Source organism: Magallana gigas, chromosome 2 (assembly GCF_963853765.1).
Source record: "Magallana gigas chromosome 2, xbMagGiga1.1, whole genome shotgun sequence".
In the NCBI taxonomy this organism is placed as follows: Eukaryota; Metazoa; Mollusca; class Bivalvia; order Ostreida; family Ostreidae; genus Magallana; species Magallana gigas.
In genome coordinates this window covers 2,002,723-2,019,635 of record NC_088854.1, presented here as the reverse complement: position 1 = coordinate 2,019,635, position 16,913 = coordinate 2,002,723, and the positions used below count along the sequence as shown (strand labels likewise).

The following is a 16,913-nucleotide window of genomic DNA, read 5'->3' as shown; positions in this document are numbered from 1 at the left end:
AATATATTAATGTGTGTGGTGCGTGCGTGCGTTAACAAACATATTTTTGGAAATTCAATCATATGAAAAGTAATACAGAATCCTATATCCATTTTGACATAATTTTTAAAGAGGTCAACAGCTTATTTAATCCCGTTTTTGGAGAGAATCTACTTATTCTAGGTATAGGTCTAGCTATGTCAAAAGTAAACAAAACTTTGTGATTTGAATTTTTTCATTTCAAAGAAAATGACATTTAAAAACATAGTTTCTTTTTTGTTTTACCAAAACGTAAAGCCCTGATACATTTTATCAAACAAAGCTATTGTTATGAAGCATCACTAAAGAAATTTCGAAATATTAAATTTCCTTGCCCCGAAGGAACCTGTCATTCATTAGATCTTTATTTTAATTAAACATTTTCCTCATGTTTTGCAATTTGTAAAAGTAAATTTTAACAACTAAAACGTACAGCAAAATATCCTTCGTTAATAAATCTAAACAGCAATAAATGTGAAATGATGATTGCTTATTTAAAAAATGCCTGTTTCTACAGCATGTGGAGTTTTTAACTATTTTTCAATGGTGATGTATACGATCTATTGCACATATGCAAAAGCACAACTTACAAAATAACACGACGAATTTAAGTCATATATCCTCAGTGTAATAATTTATTTAACTCCAATATATTTAGTGGTTGAATTTTTGAATTACTTTCTTTTTAATTTCTGCAATTCCATTTGACCGATAAAAAGAAATGTGAAATTAACAAAATACAATAAGGTCAACATGAAACATCTATAGTAAAATGTACAAGCATTTCAAGCTATTATTCATTGCTGTCAATAATGATCTTTTAACAAATAACCTCGAGTAAAATTCTCACCCAGAAGAAAATGAATGTCACATCAATGCTTACACTGATTACGCCATGGGGTTTACTATTTTTGATTTTTTCCTTCATATTATTGAATAATGGTAAAATCCATAAGAAAGACTTCCGTTTTCAACTCTTTATGTTGAAGTGGCATATTATGATGGCGGTTATTTTATTAAACGTTTTAAGTTTTGATTGAGATACTGAGAATGAATTAAATTTACCACTTTGTCCAGACATTGTTAAACTTAAACACACGTTTGAAAACAATTAACCATGTGGTTAAATTAATATTGAGTTTAACACACAGTTATTAGAGTAATAGGCTTAACTAGCTTTCCAAAAACCAAAATGTATATCCAGGCGTCTTTAGGACAATGCTTTCATGTTCAATACACAATGGTACCATGGTTGTGTCCAAATAAGAAATGGGAGTAATCGGGTTATGTTTGGTAGTTAATGCACTGTCACATTCTAAACATACGTGAGCTATTGTGCAATTTGTAAAATATTGGAAAATGTAACGTTATGGAAGCCATTGAATTGCTCAAACGGCCAAATTGCATGAGGTAAGCTTCATGTAAACGTGCTGGCGTATGAATATATTAAAGCATTCAATTAAATTTCATGCATAAAATTGTGTGAAAACAGATCGTTTCAATAAGTATGTCCATATGTCCTGAAAGAAAGAAAGAACATGTGAAGACGGGCTAGATACCGGTATTGTAGTAGTATACCAATATGTCAATTATGAATGGCAAGCTTTTGAAATCAATACTCAGCTCATTTAGATTGCAATGAAAAGACTGATCTTGATCAAATTCCTTACGATAAGCGGGGAAATAAGGCGGGAAAAGTTATGAGTTGTGTGTCTTAATATGTATGTATATTTTGTTAAGCAACTGTAACTGAATGTAGACAAATGTTATTCGAATGATGTTAACTCTATATAAGCTGTGTATATTTATAAATTCGTTTCCATTTTTTATTCACTTTTTTCACTTCATAATTTGATGTTCTACTGGTGTTTATGTACAAAATAACCCCCATTGATAGAAAGGAAGTAAAAGTTATTTTTTCCCTGTTATAATATTCCACGAAGTAACCTAATGAATATCGAACAAAGGAACATAATACTAAACAGAGTGGTAGAAAATATGAAGAACATGTATACAGAAAAACTTTAAGATAATGTTTACTTTAAACAAATAAAACCTGTAAAAAATAACAATTGACATTTTTATTTTATTTTTTTAATTTTTTTTTCTTGATTACAAAAAACTTGAAACAGGTAAAATATAACCTCTTATTGCTTGTTTATTGCATAGTACAATAATCTTGTGGTATTTGTAATAATACAAAGAGGATATCAATGTTGTCTGATTTTATAATTGCTTTATCGAACGAGTTGAAATTGTGTTTTTATTCACGAGGCTTTCCGAGGGAATATATACTCCATCTTACGAGCTGCATAAAACAAATATAAAATTACACAATTATAAGTGTTCTATTTAATCTCATATTTTGATTTGATTTATATTTGTGAGACAGCGTCTTAAATAACACGACAAATTTTTTTTTTGCCTAAATGATGATGCAACGTTGTGTAGTGCGATTATTCTGACCTTGCGCAGTACAATTCAGTACGTCATTTTTTTAGATAAATGTAGCTGTTTTAATGTAAAGTTTCACTGAAATAGACCTTGAAATAATGTTTATCTCTAAATATTTTTTCTTCGAACTCAATTACTTCAATGGAAATGATATGAATAGTTAAGTTTATTGATATACACAAAGTTGCGAATGCTCGATAGTCTACATGTATAATTACTTGTACGAGAAACATTTGTTAATGGTTTTTAGATAAGAAATAATTATGCGAAGTTAATATATTGATTAAGGATGTTTTTGGTGGTAAAATGAAAGTTCTAGGTGGCATTTCTTCGGTTAGGCTAAATATAAACACATTCAAAGCGATCTGTTTTCATGGCAGCGTCAGGTTTATCTCCTTCATAGCTTACATGATTTGCAGTTTTATTAACTATACACCTATGTCTTTTTCCTCACTTTTCAGTTTTAAATCTTCGACAAATTTTAGATCCAGTTTTGAAAGTAGAAATAATAATGTGAAACTAGAGACGAGCTCGTTGCAAGCAACGATTAGGTCTTCCGTCGTAGCTGCGTCATACTTGTGACGTAATATAAAAATTGATACCTGACCATGGTGCAATATTAGATGTATAAACACTGTGTAAAAGAAACAAAGTACATGTATATAAGCAAATACAGATCTTTAAAAGTTGTCTGAAGTTTGATTCGCCGCATGTTGTTTTTTTGCATGTGCATTTTATTTTGAGAAACTTATCGAATCATCATAATTGACTCAATATACACAGAATATGGACGACGATTATAATCACACAGTGGGTATGCCCGGTATGAACGTAAAAAGACCAAACATTTTACTCGCATTTTTTATCGAAAGCAAGGGCCAATGAATCTTTTAGAATGTATGCGGAGATCCTGGAAATTTTAGAGGGGGTTCTGAAGAATAATTTTGTTTTTTGAGGGGGGGGAGGGGGCATGCGCAGATAAGAAAAAATTTCCTGGGGTGGGGGTTGAGTGTCTGACGGTTATTTGAGTTTGCCTGGGGATGTCCGAGGCATATTTTTGTAATTTTATATTGTACATGTAATGGAAAGAAATTTTGCGGGGGTTGGGGTGGGGTCTGGAACCCTCACTCTACTCTTCTTGATTCGCGCATGGGGAAGGCCGATGCCGGTAATTTGACGGTAATTTTAACCATTTTTATTTAATTAATCATTTTCAAAATTATCGGAATTCCAATATTACCTTTAAACGCAGTTAAAACTTAAAATACGAACCATTTAGTCTTGGTGAGTATTCGGCCAACATGCGGCCGCGTACGAAAGAAATGGCAATATTCAAGAAATTTGGATGGACGATCTGGGTCCTAGGTCGTCCATCCGATTCTTTTTCAGACTAAGAGCTACAGAACTGCACTTAGAGAATATCAAACTGATTATGTTTATTTATTTTGTCTCAAAGAATCAGTTTTTTAAATAAAGTTTTATCTTAAAAAAAAAGAAATCGGGCACAATTTTCAATGTTAGCATTTTACAATTTAAAGGTCTAATCAAATTTTGAATGAAGTTTCAAGATACTACTCTTCGTTGTTTTATACGAAATATTGCGTGGAAAAAAGATTTACATCGCATATACATGTATATTATAGAACTAATTTCTTCTCTTTTTTATTTACATCAAAATAAATCCAAGAAAAAATCTAAATATTTTTTTTTCCTTTATATGTGTTAATGAAAACGTTGATCAGCAAGGGCCGGTTCTATGTCGTGCAAGCACCTACTTAATAGATTGTTACACGGATCTACCACGATGACAAATATCGAAAAGGCAATATTGTGGGTGAAGGATGAAAGTGTAGTTTGTTTTTTAGGTTTATTTTTGATAATTTATTTATCTGGATCAATTTGGTCTGTTGGTTTGTTTTGTTTATTGAAAAGGGGAATAAAGAAAATGAGTAATTTCCGATATGAAGTCAAGCATATATTTTCATATTATCATTGACTTAAAACATGTTGGAAAAAAGAAATATTGCATCAAGCAGTTAGTTATTATGCGCAGATTATGCATTCCTCTATGGTTTTCACAATTGCATGTATCAGTTACTACACGTAATTGCTTACGGAGAAATAAATCTCCAAAGAGATGATATAGTTATCAGTTAAGTTCCAGATTGTCTTCTGCACATGCAAGCACGTGTGTAATCCTGATTTAAAAATAGGTATAATGTCCGGGGAGGGGGGGGGTCATCGCAACAAAACTGTGTATAAGCGTACTAGAGTGTACATTGTTAATTAATAATTGATGTTGAATTGTTATTAACAAACAAAATCATAAATTTATAATAACAAACACTAAAATGCCAGGGAGTTCTGCTGGACGCGATTTCATTTGTCTTCAATTAATAGGGTGTAGGGATGCCCGCCTACTTAATACATATGCTCACGCGTCAACAGATTAAAAATGACTGTATTTTGGATTTATAAATCGCTCTAAAACATTCGATCTGATATATCGTTGTTAACAATTCAAAACTTTGAACGATTAAATTTGTTTTTATACCTAGTACCCCGACCCTCACGGAAAAATCCATTCAGATCAATGGAAATTTCATTTACAAGACTCCGCGCCAGAATCAGGATGTCTCATTCATTAATTTTTTCGTAGTTATAGTGGACGAGTCCAAAATAGGAATTTTGAGACACATCATACAATGTGAACATATGCCATGAATGCAGTTTACTTTGCGTCTATTTTCTTATTTTGAGAGTCCTTTTTATCATGTTTATCATGGCTTGAAAATGACGGAAGGCCCTTGAATGTTGTTATCTTTATGCAGGCACGTAGCATCCTTTTTGAAAGTGTGTGGGGGGGGGGGGAGGCAGACTCATCCAAAAAATCTTGACAAGCAAAAAAAAAAAACTCCCAATTTCAATCCTAATTTCCTTATTTTTATATAAATTTTTTACATCCTTGATAATTCAATTTTTTATAAGCAAATTTTAAAAAAATTAGTTGCTGTGAGAAAAAGTGGGGGGGGGGACCCACAAGCTTGAATTAATAATTGCCTGAGGATGCATCTTTAATGTGTCAACATTTATATTCATAATTGATGAAAACGTTATATGGGATGTAATAAGCACAATGAGCAAGAGTGTTCAATTAAAAGGGCATTTCACATTGCACGTGTGTAATCCTGATTTAAAAATAGATTGCCATATTTGAAAGGTAAAAAAAAAAAGAGGCAGGTGTCATCGCAAGATGATACACATTGTCTAAGTAGTACAATGTAAGTAATAGTTGGTGTTGGATTATCATCATTAACAAAGAATCATCAGTTTGGATTAATTAAAACAAATATAAATTCATATAATTGGAATATTTACTGGAGGGGCTACGTACAAGTAATTCGCCGAAGTGGGGTACGTGTGACCCGATTTTCGATCAATTGGGCGATTTCATTCATCTGGAAAAGGGTTTCACTCGCGTATACAAATGTAAATGTACATCTAACAATTGCTAGTCAATTAAGTGTGTATGTTAATTCGATAGATTTCTTCTAAAACATTCAATCCAAAGTATAATATATGTAGTTATTAGTTGACACCCTCCCAGTGGATCTATGCCGATGGATCTATCTGAGATCTCAGCTGTTGCGTGAATGGTAAAGAAAGACTTCGCGCCATAATACGTCTCATTCATAATTTTGGCTCGCCGATTAGTGGGCGAGTCCAAGTTAGGCCAGAGCACATGATGTGTAGATGGTCTTACCCACTCTATTTTCTTAACTGGTCATATAATAAATAGAGATATCATGGATCTTTCACTTTTGTCGGAGCATGTAATAAATGGAACCAAAAAATAAAGTAATTCTAATTGAATTAAATTGAAGTTCAAATGTAAATACCCCCTCCCACCTACGGATTAGGATTTTCAAAATTCCCCATTTTTTAAATTCCTTGTCAAGATTTTTTTTTGATGAAGCTGCCCACCTAAACCCCCCCTCCCCCCCCCCCACACACACACTTTCAAATAACGATGCTACATGTACGTGTTTGAATATCCTTTCCTATATGGTTAGAAATAACAAAATGTCTTTGATTTTGCATCTAATATATAACAAATTCAATTTTCAATTTGGCTGTTTGAGATTATTCGATACATGTACATTCCTAAAATGATTTAAAATAATGAAATGATTTAATTTCCAGTGATATACAGGTACATGCACTCGATCGAAGAAAAAGATTGAAATTGCTTCTAAACTCTGCACGTTCAGTTTAATAATTTATGATCCGCAGCGAAATTTAAATTTCATTTCTTATAAGATAGTCTAATTGATACATGCATGCTTCCATTGAATAAATTTGGGTAGTCAGGCAAGCTTTTTGGAAAGCTATTGCTATGAAAAATTTCGGATGGTACTCAATTTTTCCAGAAGGAGAGCTACATATATGCAGCTAAGGTAACTAATAATGCTTAATTCCGATGAAATACTTTGTTTAGTAATGCAAGGTTTTAAGAGAGCAATACTTATTTGTTTAAAAAATAACACCCTAATACTTCGCATTTCATTCGCTGTTTGTAGAACAAGCAGAACCAGTATCAGTTCGATCCCTATCGTATGTACATTGTTCGAATTTAATAGCCCTTGCATTGGATTGCTTTGCATGTACAAAATATCTTTTAAAAATTCAACACTGAAAGTGTTTATCTATATGGCTATTAATCTATATGTACATGTACACATAGCGTACACATGTGATTCAAAATACCCCAAACGGAAAAATTAACTTATTGAGTCTACATTTTATAGAATTTGCAAAAAATACATTGCGGGTCTGAATGTTTGTTAATGTGTCAATCTATCAATATACAGTTTGTTAATTATTTTCGATTGCTAAGGCTACATCGTTTTTGATGAACATTGAACAACATTTTTTCCATGCCATTATTTCCACGGAAGATAGCGAGTACAATTATAAAGCACAATTTATTTAATTATCTCTTTAATATTGTGTACTAGTATGTAATAAATTACTTATAAATTGCTGCCGAAGGTTGTTTGGTATTTTCGTTTGTAGATGCATTGCAAGTAAAAAACGTGAAACGCGGGGCAAGTCATAATTAATACATGTATCCCTAATAACCGTTACTTAAAAATAGCGGCTTTGGATTCAAATATTATCGTATACGAATATTAAGTTCACTTTTTAAAATCATCTCCACGATGATAATATTATATCCATCGGAAATCAGTATTTTGTTTTGCTTTAAAAGAAATGTTCTATCGGGAGCAATCCCGCGTTCGTTTAAATTGCCAGCGTACATTTGTCATGTCAGTAATACACATTGTGCTTTATATGACGGCCGTGTATACGTACTGTAGAAAAGTTGAGTTTAATTACCATGCATTCGAACCATTTAATTAACACATCTCCCAGTACTGAAACAATTCAAAATGTCTCTGTTACAGTGACACAGTGGGGCGTTAAACATGTGTACGTCCAGCTCTACAAGCATATGCACTGTCGTCAAGGCGACGGCCTGAATACAGCTAGCGACTCTTCTATCGATCGGTTACCTGAGTCTCGTAATGCATCTAAATATAGAAAGGGGCACAGTTATGAAACAAACAACAAAAATAAGGTCAAAGACGTTCATCTTTATGAAATGAATATGTACATATGAATAAAAACATTTGGGAATTTTATGTAGAATTATTTTTGCGCGCTGCATGTATCAGTTAGTGCATTACAAAAAGCCCTTTCATAACCTCCTAAACCTGCGCACCCCCACAAAAATGGACCAAACTGACAACAATTGTTTCTGCAAATACTGGCTATAAATTACGAAAACATTAAATTGAATACCACGGAAGGATTTAAAATTAATTTCTTTACAACTTTGCTTCAATAATGCATTAGAAATTTTTATTCCTTTACAAGTTATTGACAAGAAACTTTTGACGCATCTAACTCCTTAATTATAGGGGCCAGCCCCTTTTTCTGTATACCGAATGAAAGGTCTTGGTACGACCAAGATCTTTTAAAATACATGTTATAACAAATTTTTATCAGGTAGGAAACTAACACGGAAAATACGCGAATTTTTTTGAATTTTTTTCTTGCCTTTGTTTCAACATCTATACCACCCCTTTTATTTGCATTTAAATAATAAATAAAATATATCTCGCACAAATTCAATGTATTAGCTTCCAAACCAGCCCATCTTTGAGACTCTGCCAGCCATCGTTATAGCTAAACCCCCCTGGACAAAAGAAGTCATTAAATTTTACTAAAAGGGGAATAACTCAAAACCGAATGGGGATTTTCCTCAACTAAAATATGCAACGACAACATCACGCGGCATGTTATCAGTCCTGAAAATTTCAAAACAATCGGTGAACAAACGAGCGAGATATTAAGGATCAAAGTTGGCGTCTAGAAGAAAAAAAAAAATAATAAGAAATTTGAAATTTTTTCAGAATAATAGTAAGGTCTTCCGTTGGAAACGGAAGACCTTAATTAACAAATCTTCAAAAACTAGGTCACAACAACAAAGGGCTTTGTCAAAAATAGTTTGGACCGGAAGTATTAGATAAAGTATCACCCGTTTGATAAAGCTAAGGTTTATCACAGATGGTAGTATACACCACACGTATGAGATAAAATGTATTTCCTTGAAATATATAGGCAAACAGTAATTGAATGTTATTGTATTTTATCCGCTTAAAACAAGTTTTCAGTCCAGGTGATTGTCTAACATTACAACAGCATATTGAAAAGGGTTGTCAGAATTAGACAGATGGCACTGATTGTTGAAATACTAACACTGGACGCAGAACCCGAAAAAGAAAATTATCAGACTAACAGTTGTAGCGTCAAAGATATAAGCATTTATTGAAAAATAACACAGTCTTAAACATCTCGATTTAAAACAAATAAACAATATCATCAGTATGGAAATAAACATTTTTGTTTACAAAATTTTGCGAAAAATTGTTAAATATGACGAACTGTATAACTCATTAAACACCCAAATACGATAAAACCGTGTTCGTTTTATTTGCTGGCATTATAATTATTTTCTAGAAAACCGTTTATGTTACTTTAATAATTATGAGGACGATAAAAATACGATGAAATTTAATAGAAAACATAATTAAATTATATAAATGGATATATTTAATGATGAGGGATATTTATTTTTTTACCGACAGTTTCCTGCAACTTAGGCGTCAATCAACAACTTAAAGTTTTGTTTGCCTGAATGTCATGTGCAACTATAAATCTCTAGTCTTTTAACATCAATATAAGTGATTTGTGGATTTTGTCTTTAAAGATGACATAAATTCTTAAATACGCTTTATTTCCCTTTTGTCTCCGACTATCGCCATATGAGTTGTCGATTTCTATTATTACGCCCATCGCTACACACGCCCTACATAAGACCGATAGCACTATTCATGCTTCACTGCATTCAGGTATTTCATTTACCTGAACACTTTACCTTTTATAGAAATGCGTTTTGAACAGAACTATAATAACCACTGCACTGGTAAGGAATATCCAATGCAGGACGAAACAAAACACAATTAAATACAGGCACACATATTTTAAAAATCCTCGATAACTGTAGAAAGTTGCGGAAACAACACTTTGTGGCACATCGTGCAATGACCGCATGGGTTTTAGAAACGGAGTGTTTTTGTAAAAGCCGATGAAAACGATGTAACGTTGTCACTTTCTTGGATTAACTATCTTTTATCTACTGTGTTGGATGTAGTGCCACCGGGGTCTTTAAAAAGATGCAAAGTGGAACGTTATGCACTCTGTATGAACGACACACGTGTTCGATATGCATGCGAAGTAAGTAAGGTAGCACTATCTGTGCAAAACAATACAGATACTATGGAAATTATTTCAAAATAAAAATCTTATTTTATGTTTTATTGATGTAGTTACCTTTCTTCCTTTTTCAAATCATTTTACTACAATGTGTAGTATTTAGAAGTCCTTGCACCTCGATACGAGAGCAACCGACCGTAACTTTCTCGATCGGTATATATACCCCAGTGGCAGATTCTAGTATTCTATTTAAAAAAATTCATTATTATATCAATGATCTTTTGATATGTATACATATGCGAGTGATATGGATGCATATGGTGGTATAGGACACTTTGCTAAAGTAGACTTAAGTACATTCTAATCAAAATGCATTCACCTTTTTAATTTGTTTTAAATATTTTACAGTATTTTACCCCCAAAATTGCTCTACAAATTGCAAAATCGGTTAGGAGGACGTGAATCTTGACTTTGTGTAAAAAAAAAAAAAAAAGAAAGTTATATTATCATATTGGCACAATGATATGAATGAACTAATCAAAAATGTTGTTAACTTACATTTCAATGGAATCTGTTGTCTTGCCTTGTCAATTAGATCTTGTAAGAGTGCACCATTAACATCACAGTGCTTTGCAGCGTTATTTAAACAATTAAGATGGTTTTCTATAGACCTGAAAAAAATTGTAAGGTAATGTTTGTAAATCCCAACAAAACCAGACTTCAAAGACAGTAATAATTGTCTAATGCGGTTAGTTAATATATATATATATATATATATATATATATATATATATATATATATATATATATATATATATATATATATATATATATATATATATCAACATATAGTATTAACATATAGTATGCATGTATTAGAACAAGGGTGTAGAGGATAAGTGGAGTAAAAGTCATCGGTTGTTATGATGCTGTCTCTGTGTTTATCGCTACAAGTATTAATTCTTACCTGCAAACTATGTCTTCGTCAAGTGAAATTTTAATGTTGTGTTGACAAGCAGAAATTTCATTTGCACATCTTTCATTAGTATATTGTGCCGAAACGTATACAGGGCCTGCAGAAGAAGAGTAGTAATACATTAACCCATCATTGTTGACCAGTGTTTTTTTATAAGAATATATAGAACTTAAGACAAAGAATTACTTTTTGTCACGTTAAAATGCAAGTATGTTCGGAATGTTTCTTTATCGTAACAAAGTATGTAGTATATCAAGAGGTACTCGCGACTTTCGTTGAGGCAAGTCCGAGATTTCTGCAGTTAATTAATCTTAAAATACGATTCACAATATGCAAAAGTATTGATTGTTTTTGGTTTCATATCTTGTTAAAACATGAAAATATGATAAGTGTTTTTAACATATATCAATTATCTGTACTAAACCGATGATTCAACGCGCTAATAGTTTCTGTTTAACCACTCTACTCTGGTTAGAAAAAATAAACACTGCATTGCTTAACTGAATGGGTATCTGTATTGTATACAAACTTAGCATATGCCATATTTAGATAACATTTTGCATACAATAATATAGCCTGTTTCACTAATGATACAATTACAAGGTCTCTCTCTCTCTCTCTCTCTCTCTCTCTCTCTCTCTCTCTCTCTCTCTCTCTCTCTGAGAGAGAGAGAGAGTTTATAGGGTTAAACTAGATCGATATAAACTATTAGATATTAAATGATTACGTGACCCAAAGAGAAGTATTGTACACTGCAATTAACTAACAAACAGGGACGGCGTATGTTGTTTTTTATTTTAGAAGAAGAAAGGGAGAAAGAGTTCCATGATATATTATCCATTATGCTGATTTGCTCTGATGAGAGCAAATATGAATACATTACGACATTAGCTAAAAAATATAACTCAGTTTTTTAAAAACTGTTTTTGCAAATCAAATATACACTTGTGTACACTTTTCACAAATGTTTCTGAAATTTGACAGTTCTTACAATCGATGCATAATTTGCGGGCTAATTAGATCAACAGGGTATCGAAATCAAATCGGTCCAATTGGGATGTATGAAATTTGTTTTCTTGTTTGTTTTTTTAGTTGTTTTTTTTTTATTTATTTTTATTTATTTATTTATTTATTTTTTTTTTGGTTTAGAAATAGATCGATTTTTCAAGTGTTAATAGTTGAAAGAATGATGTATGAATAATCATTTGATGTTGTAATAGTCAAAAGAGAGGACCAAGTAGCTTGAAAACATGTAAAAAATGTACCACTATAAATAGGTCCCTTTAATTCGCGCCCAGGTTCATGTTTTTGTAACGAGACCCGGCAATTTTCCAGTCTTCCGTACAAAAACTACTTTCTGTTGTCACAATAACTATTAAGATCTCATATTTTCTACAAATTACAGAAGCTTAAAATCAATAGAAGTTTACATTTTATATTCGATTACAAGTGCCTAGAATCTAGAAAACAGGCTATAAAATGAGACACTCTTTCCCGCGAAAATGAAAGGGTCAAATGAAACCGCAGGATTTAAATTTAGATGACAATATCATTCAGAAGGGTGATAACGCACATAAAAAGATCCTTACCTTTAAAGCTTAAGCCTATCAAAAACACAAAGAGGATGGTAGCGGTGAAAACCTTATCTAGAATAGACATTTCTTGAAGTTTGGTCGTTTTTGCTTGACAAGTGCTACTAAGTTAAAACCCCTTTACCCGTATCTAGACATAAATACTTGTATTAAAATACTTAATTGAGAACAGTTACACCCCTCTTGTCACTCAAATTGACGGATTTACCCAATGAGATATCATACTATCTAATACATGATTTGTAAAGATAACTTATAGATAACTGATATTGAAAAACAACAACAGCTGAACAGTCTTCTCCTGTTTATTACACTGAGAAATTCCTGCACAACCAAACCAACAATATAACTAAGTACAAAATTATAGAGATACATGGGGATGCACAACACTGGTCCCATAACTTTTGATCATCACATGGCAGTAATTATAGAATATTTATAGTCAAAGTTAAATATTAAGGCTATATGAAAGAAGACGTCTTCATTTTGGTCCCCCCCCCCAAAAAAAAAAGAAAGAGATTTAATTTTGTTTTAGTAGGCTGACATTATAATTGTTTTATTGTTTTTTAATTGATCAATTTAAAGTACATAAGTTAGGAGAGTGGGATTTATCATTTGTGTATCTATATGTAACAATTAAAACGAGGTTAATATGCTCTCAGTACTATGTTTATGTTAATAAATAAATTAAAAAAATGTATAACTTTTTGAAACAGTAACTGTCACAACAAGTCATAATTCCAGATATAGGTGTAGAAGTGATTTCTACTGTAGTATCTCGCAAAAAAAGTGGGTATAAAATATGTATATAAAATATATACATCCCTTTATAACTATATATTTGTTATAAAGCATATGTTTCCGTTGATATCTCAATTTTGGTTTTAGAAACTATCAACAAATATTTTCTGTGCTATCACATTCTGTTCCATTTTAGAATAAAAACTGGAAAATTTGAAGTGTTGATTTAATTTTTTATTTTTAAATTGTGAAATCACTATGTAGAAAGGCCAATACGATAAATGATGTTTTATACTTTTGAATAAAATTTAATGCATATTATTAATATTCTCATTTCAAAAAATTTGTAAACAGATAGCCATGCTATGACCTTGAATTGCTAGTATTACATAATGGTCACTATGATATTTATGTGTACCTAGGTACTGCGCACTGAATAAACTCTGTGAATCTTGTAGCACTGCGTAGTATTCCTAAATGATGTTATGAAACTAAGTGCATAATACGGGCATAATAATATCCAAATTAAGAGTTTATAAACAAGTGTCTTATTTGGCGATTCTGTGTCTGCAACGATAGCTCTGGCACTCTATATTGAGTAATGTATTGTATATTCTATATATTAACCTTTGTAACCTTTTATGCCATGTATGAATGAACGTATTATGAGTAAGTGATGCCTCATACCTAGGTGAGGGACTCCGAGACTCAGGACTCGGAGACTCAAATCCTGCATCCGTACTCTTTGATTGGCAGTTTTGACGGTTTTGTTACTTTATTTAGAAATAAAATATTAATCCTAATTTTGAACACTAGATGTTCACTCATGATCGTCGTAGATGGGCCGAACTAGTCAGAACTGTCTATCATAAGTAAAATGTTATATATACCCATGTAAAATGATGTTGAACAGATTCTTAGACTCTTTGATTTGGACTGCTTTTAATTGTTGTAATTTTAAGTATACGATGACGATTGTTAATAAACTATTGGTGAAAGAATTACTGGACTTCGTAGTTTGAGTAGCATCTCCAGGAGATAACAAAGTTTGAAGGCTTATAAATTTTACAAAAGGGAGTAAGTAATAGCAAAAAGTCTTCCTTGCATTGCGAGAAAAGTGGCCACGACCTACCAAATGAAAATGCCCCTGGAAGGCGTGCAATCTAGAAGATGTTCTGAATTTTTTCATCCAACATTGCGTTTTGGGTTATTTTTTATACTTTGTACGAAACACCCATAAGAAGAATAATGATAATGATAAGAATATAATTGATATTATTAGCAAGACAATATTATTCATAAACTTACAATGTGTGTCCATGCGTGATATTTATCGTTGATATATCTGAAGCGTTTATATTCATCGATAAACATTAAAATTTATGTATTTATAAAACAGCAATTTTAATGAATTTATATCAAAAGTATAACAATTGTAGAATTGCTAATACAATGAGACTTCAAATTAACTTAAAGGATTATTATGATTGAAAATCACAAATTATTCCATGCAAATATGAGTGTATGGAAAATAGCACATAATTTACACATGCCACCTTGGATTTTGCTTATCAAATTGCAAAGAAGAAGATTCTTTACAGTATCTTACAACTTTCTTTAATGTGTTTGATATCGTAAAAAGCATTGGTAAATATTAAAGAACGCAAATTCTTTAGATTTCATAATGACGATTAAGTATGTATCTGTTAACTTTTCTTTATTTCTTTAGATTGCAGTCCTAGATTTGACATGACAGAGTAGATAATGCCTCAGTGTGTTAAAGATACCATATTGGACTCCTTTGGTTTTCATGCAATCAGTTTTAGATAGCCTTTATAAGGTGGAAGGAGATTAATACGAAGCTGCAACGACAGTTTAAGTGTGATTCGTCATTTCAAGGAATTTATTAGGAGTTTTTATCTTTTGACCAGGAAAAAATGATAAAATATTGTGTCCTTTTAGATTATTAAATAAAAAGTACACTCAAAAGCGGCAATTTTGGAACTTAATTATCGTATAATTTCGTTAAAATTAAAAATATATCATACAATTCAAAATATCTCCGATTAGTTTTGAATACATATAAATCGCACATAATACGTTTTTCTTTTTAAACTTAATTTGAATATCACTTTGTTACATGTTTTTCTTTAATTTTAGATAATCAAAAAGAACTAAATTATAGAATATTCTAATAATCTAAGTTGTCAAATCAAATTTTACCTAATGTATGTTACTTGGAAGTTTAAGCTCATTGCGTTCTTATTAAATGTATTCATTTTAGCACTGCAAAAAGTTTGTTGATTATATTATCACATTCAGGAGGAAATTCAACAAAATATTACTTTTAAAGCTGCAATGTATTAGTGTTTAAGATTTTCTGAAGAATATACATTTGATTTGACTCTTTCGGACTTTCCTTCTTTCCACAGAAACAAATCACACTATACTCCATTTGATTTGGCAAGTGTGTTCTCAAAGGGGTGTTCACTAAGGTATCCTTGTAAAAGTTATCCCCAATTTTAGCATTTTATACACTGTCCCTAAGGTACATCACAGACTTATCTAAAAAAGCAGATTTTTTATTACCTTCTTAGTACGTAATTGGATGAATAAATTGCCGGAATGCATTTTTTGTCATCCACACCAAATTTCGGCTTTTATCTTAGCCTTATTCGCCTTATCTCATTATCTTACATAAATTTAACTGGTCAGTTGATATACAAGTTTGAGCCTCTGTAGATCTGAATAGGTGCATTGTCAACATTGTAAGCAAATACTCTTGTTGTGTCGGTAAAATACTGGGGTTATCATGAAAATTTTCTAATTTTCTAATGAACCTTGTTGAGAAGCCAGTACATTTTTTATTTTTTACTTATTCTAGGTAATTGAACAACATGATTGTTGACAGTATTGATTTAAATACTTTGAAATGCTACCTTAAGTCAAAAAAGTAAGACAAATGACATCAATTTTAACAAAGACATTATTTCTTTCATAATTGACAACGCTAGGTGGTCATGAAGGAGAGGCAAATTTCCAAATTCTGACCACCTTTCTATCTTTGCAACTTTTTTTGACTCTACATATCAGAAGATAGTCTAAAGCATTCAGAATCGAAACTACATGCACGTAACAAAGCTACCTTTCAGAGTACAAGTGCTCTGTTGTGTAAAATGACACCCTGCGAATAGATGCAACGAATACTGTCAAACATACATTTTCCAACTCTTTAACGCGCCTAAAATGGATTGGAATATTTCATAATAATAATTTTATATGCCGCGTTA

General features: G+C 31.7%; 1 protein-coding gene across 1 annotated transcript in view; it reads right to left on the bottom strand.

The window, feature by feature from the left end:
- LOC105346841 (heat shock 70 kDa protein 12A-like) overlaps positions 1 to 16,913 on the bottom strand; it is a 72,418-nt gene that overhangs the window by 48,078 nt on the left and 7,427 nt on the right. Inside the window, exons 2-3 of the mRNA XM_066074471.1 lie at positions 11,282 to 11,387; positions 10,873 to 10,985 (exon numbers count right to left, since the gene is read on the bottom strand). The gene's annotated coding sequence lies outside the window, so the exon portion shown is untranslated. The remainder of the gene's footprint in view (positions 1 to 10,872; positions 10,986 to 11,281; positions 11,388 to 16,913) is intronic.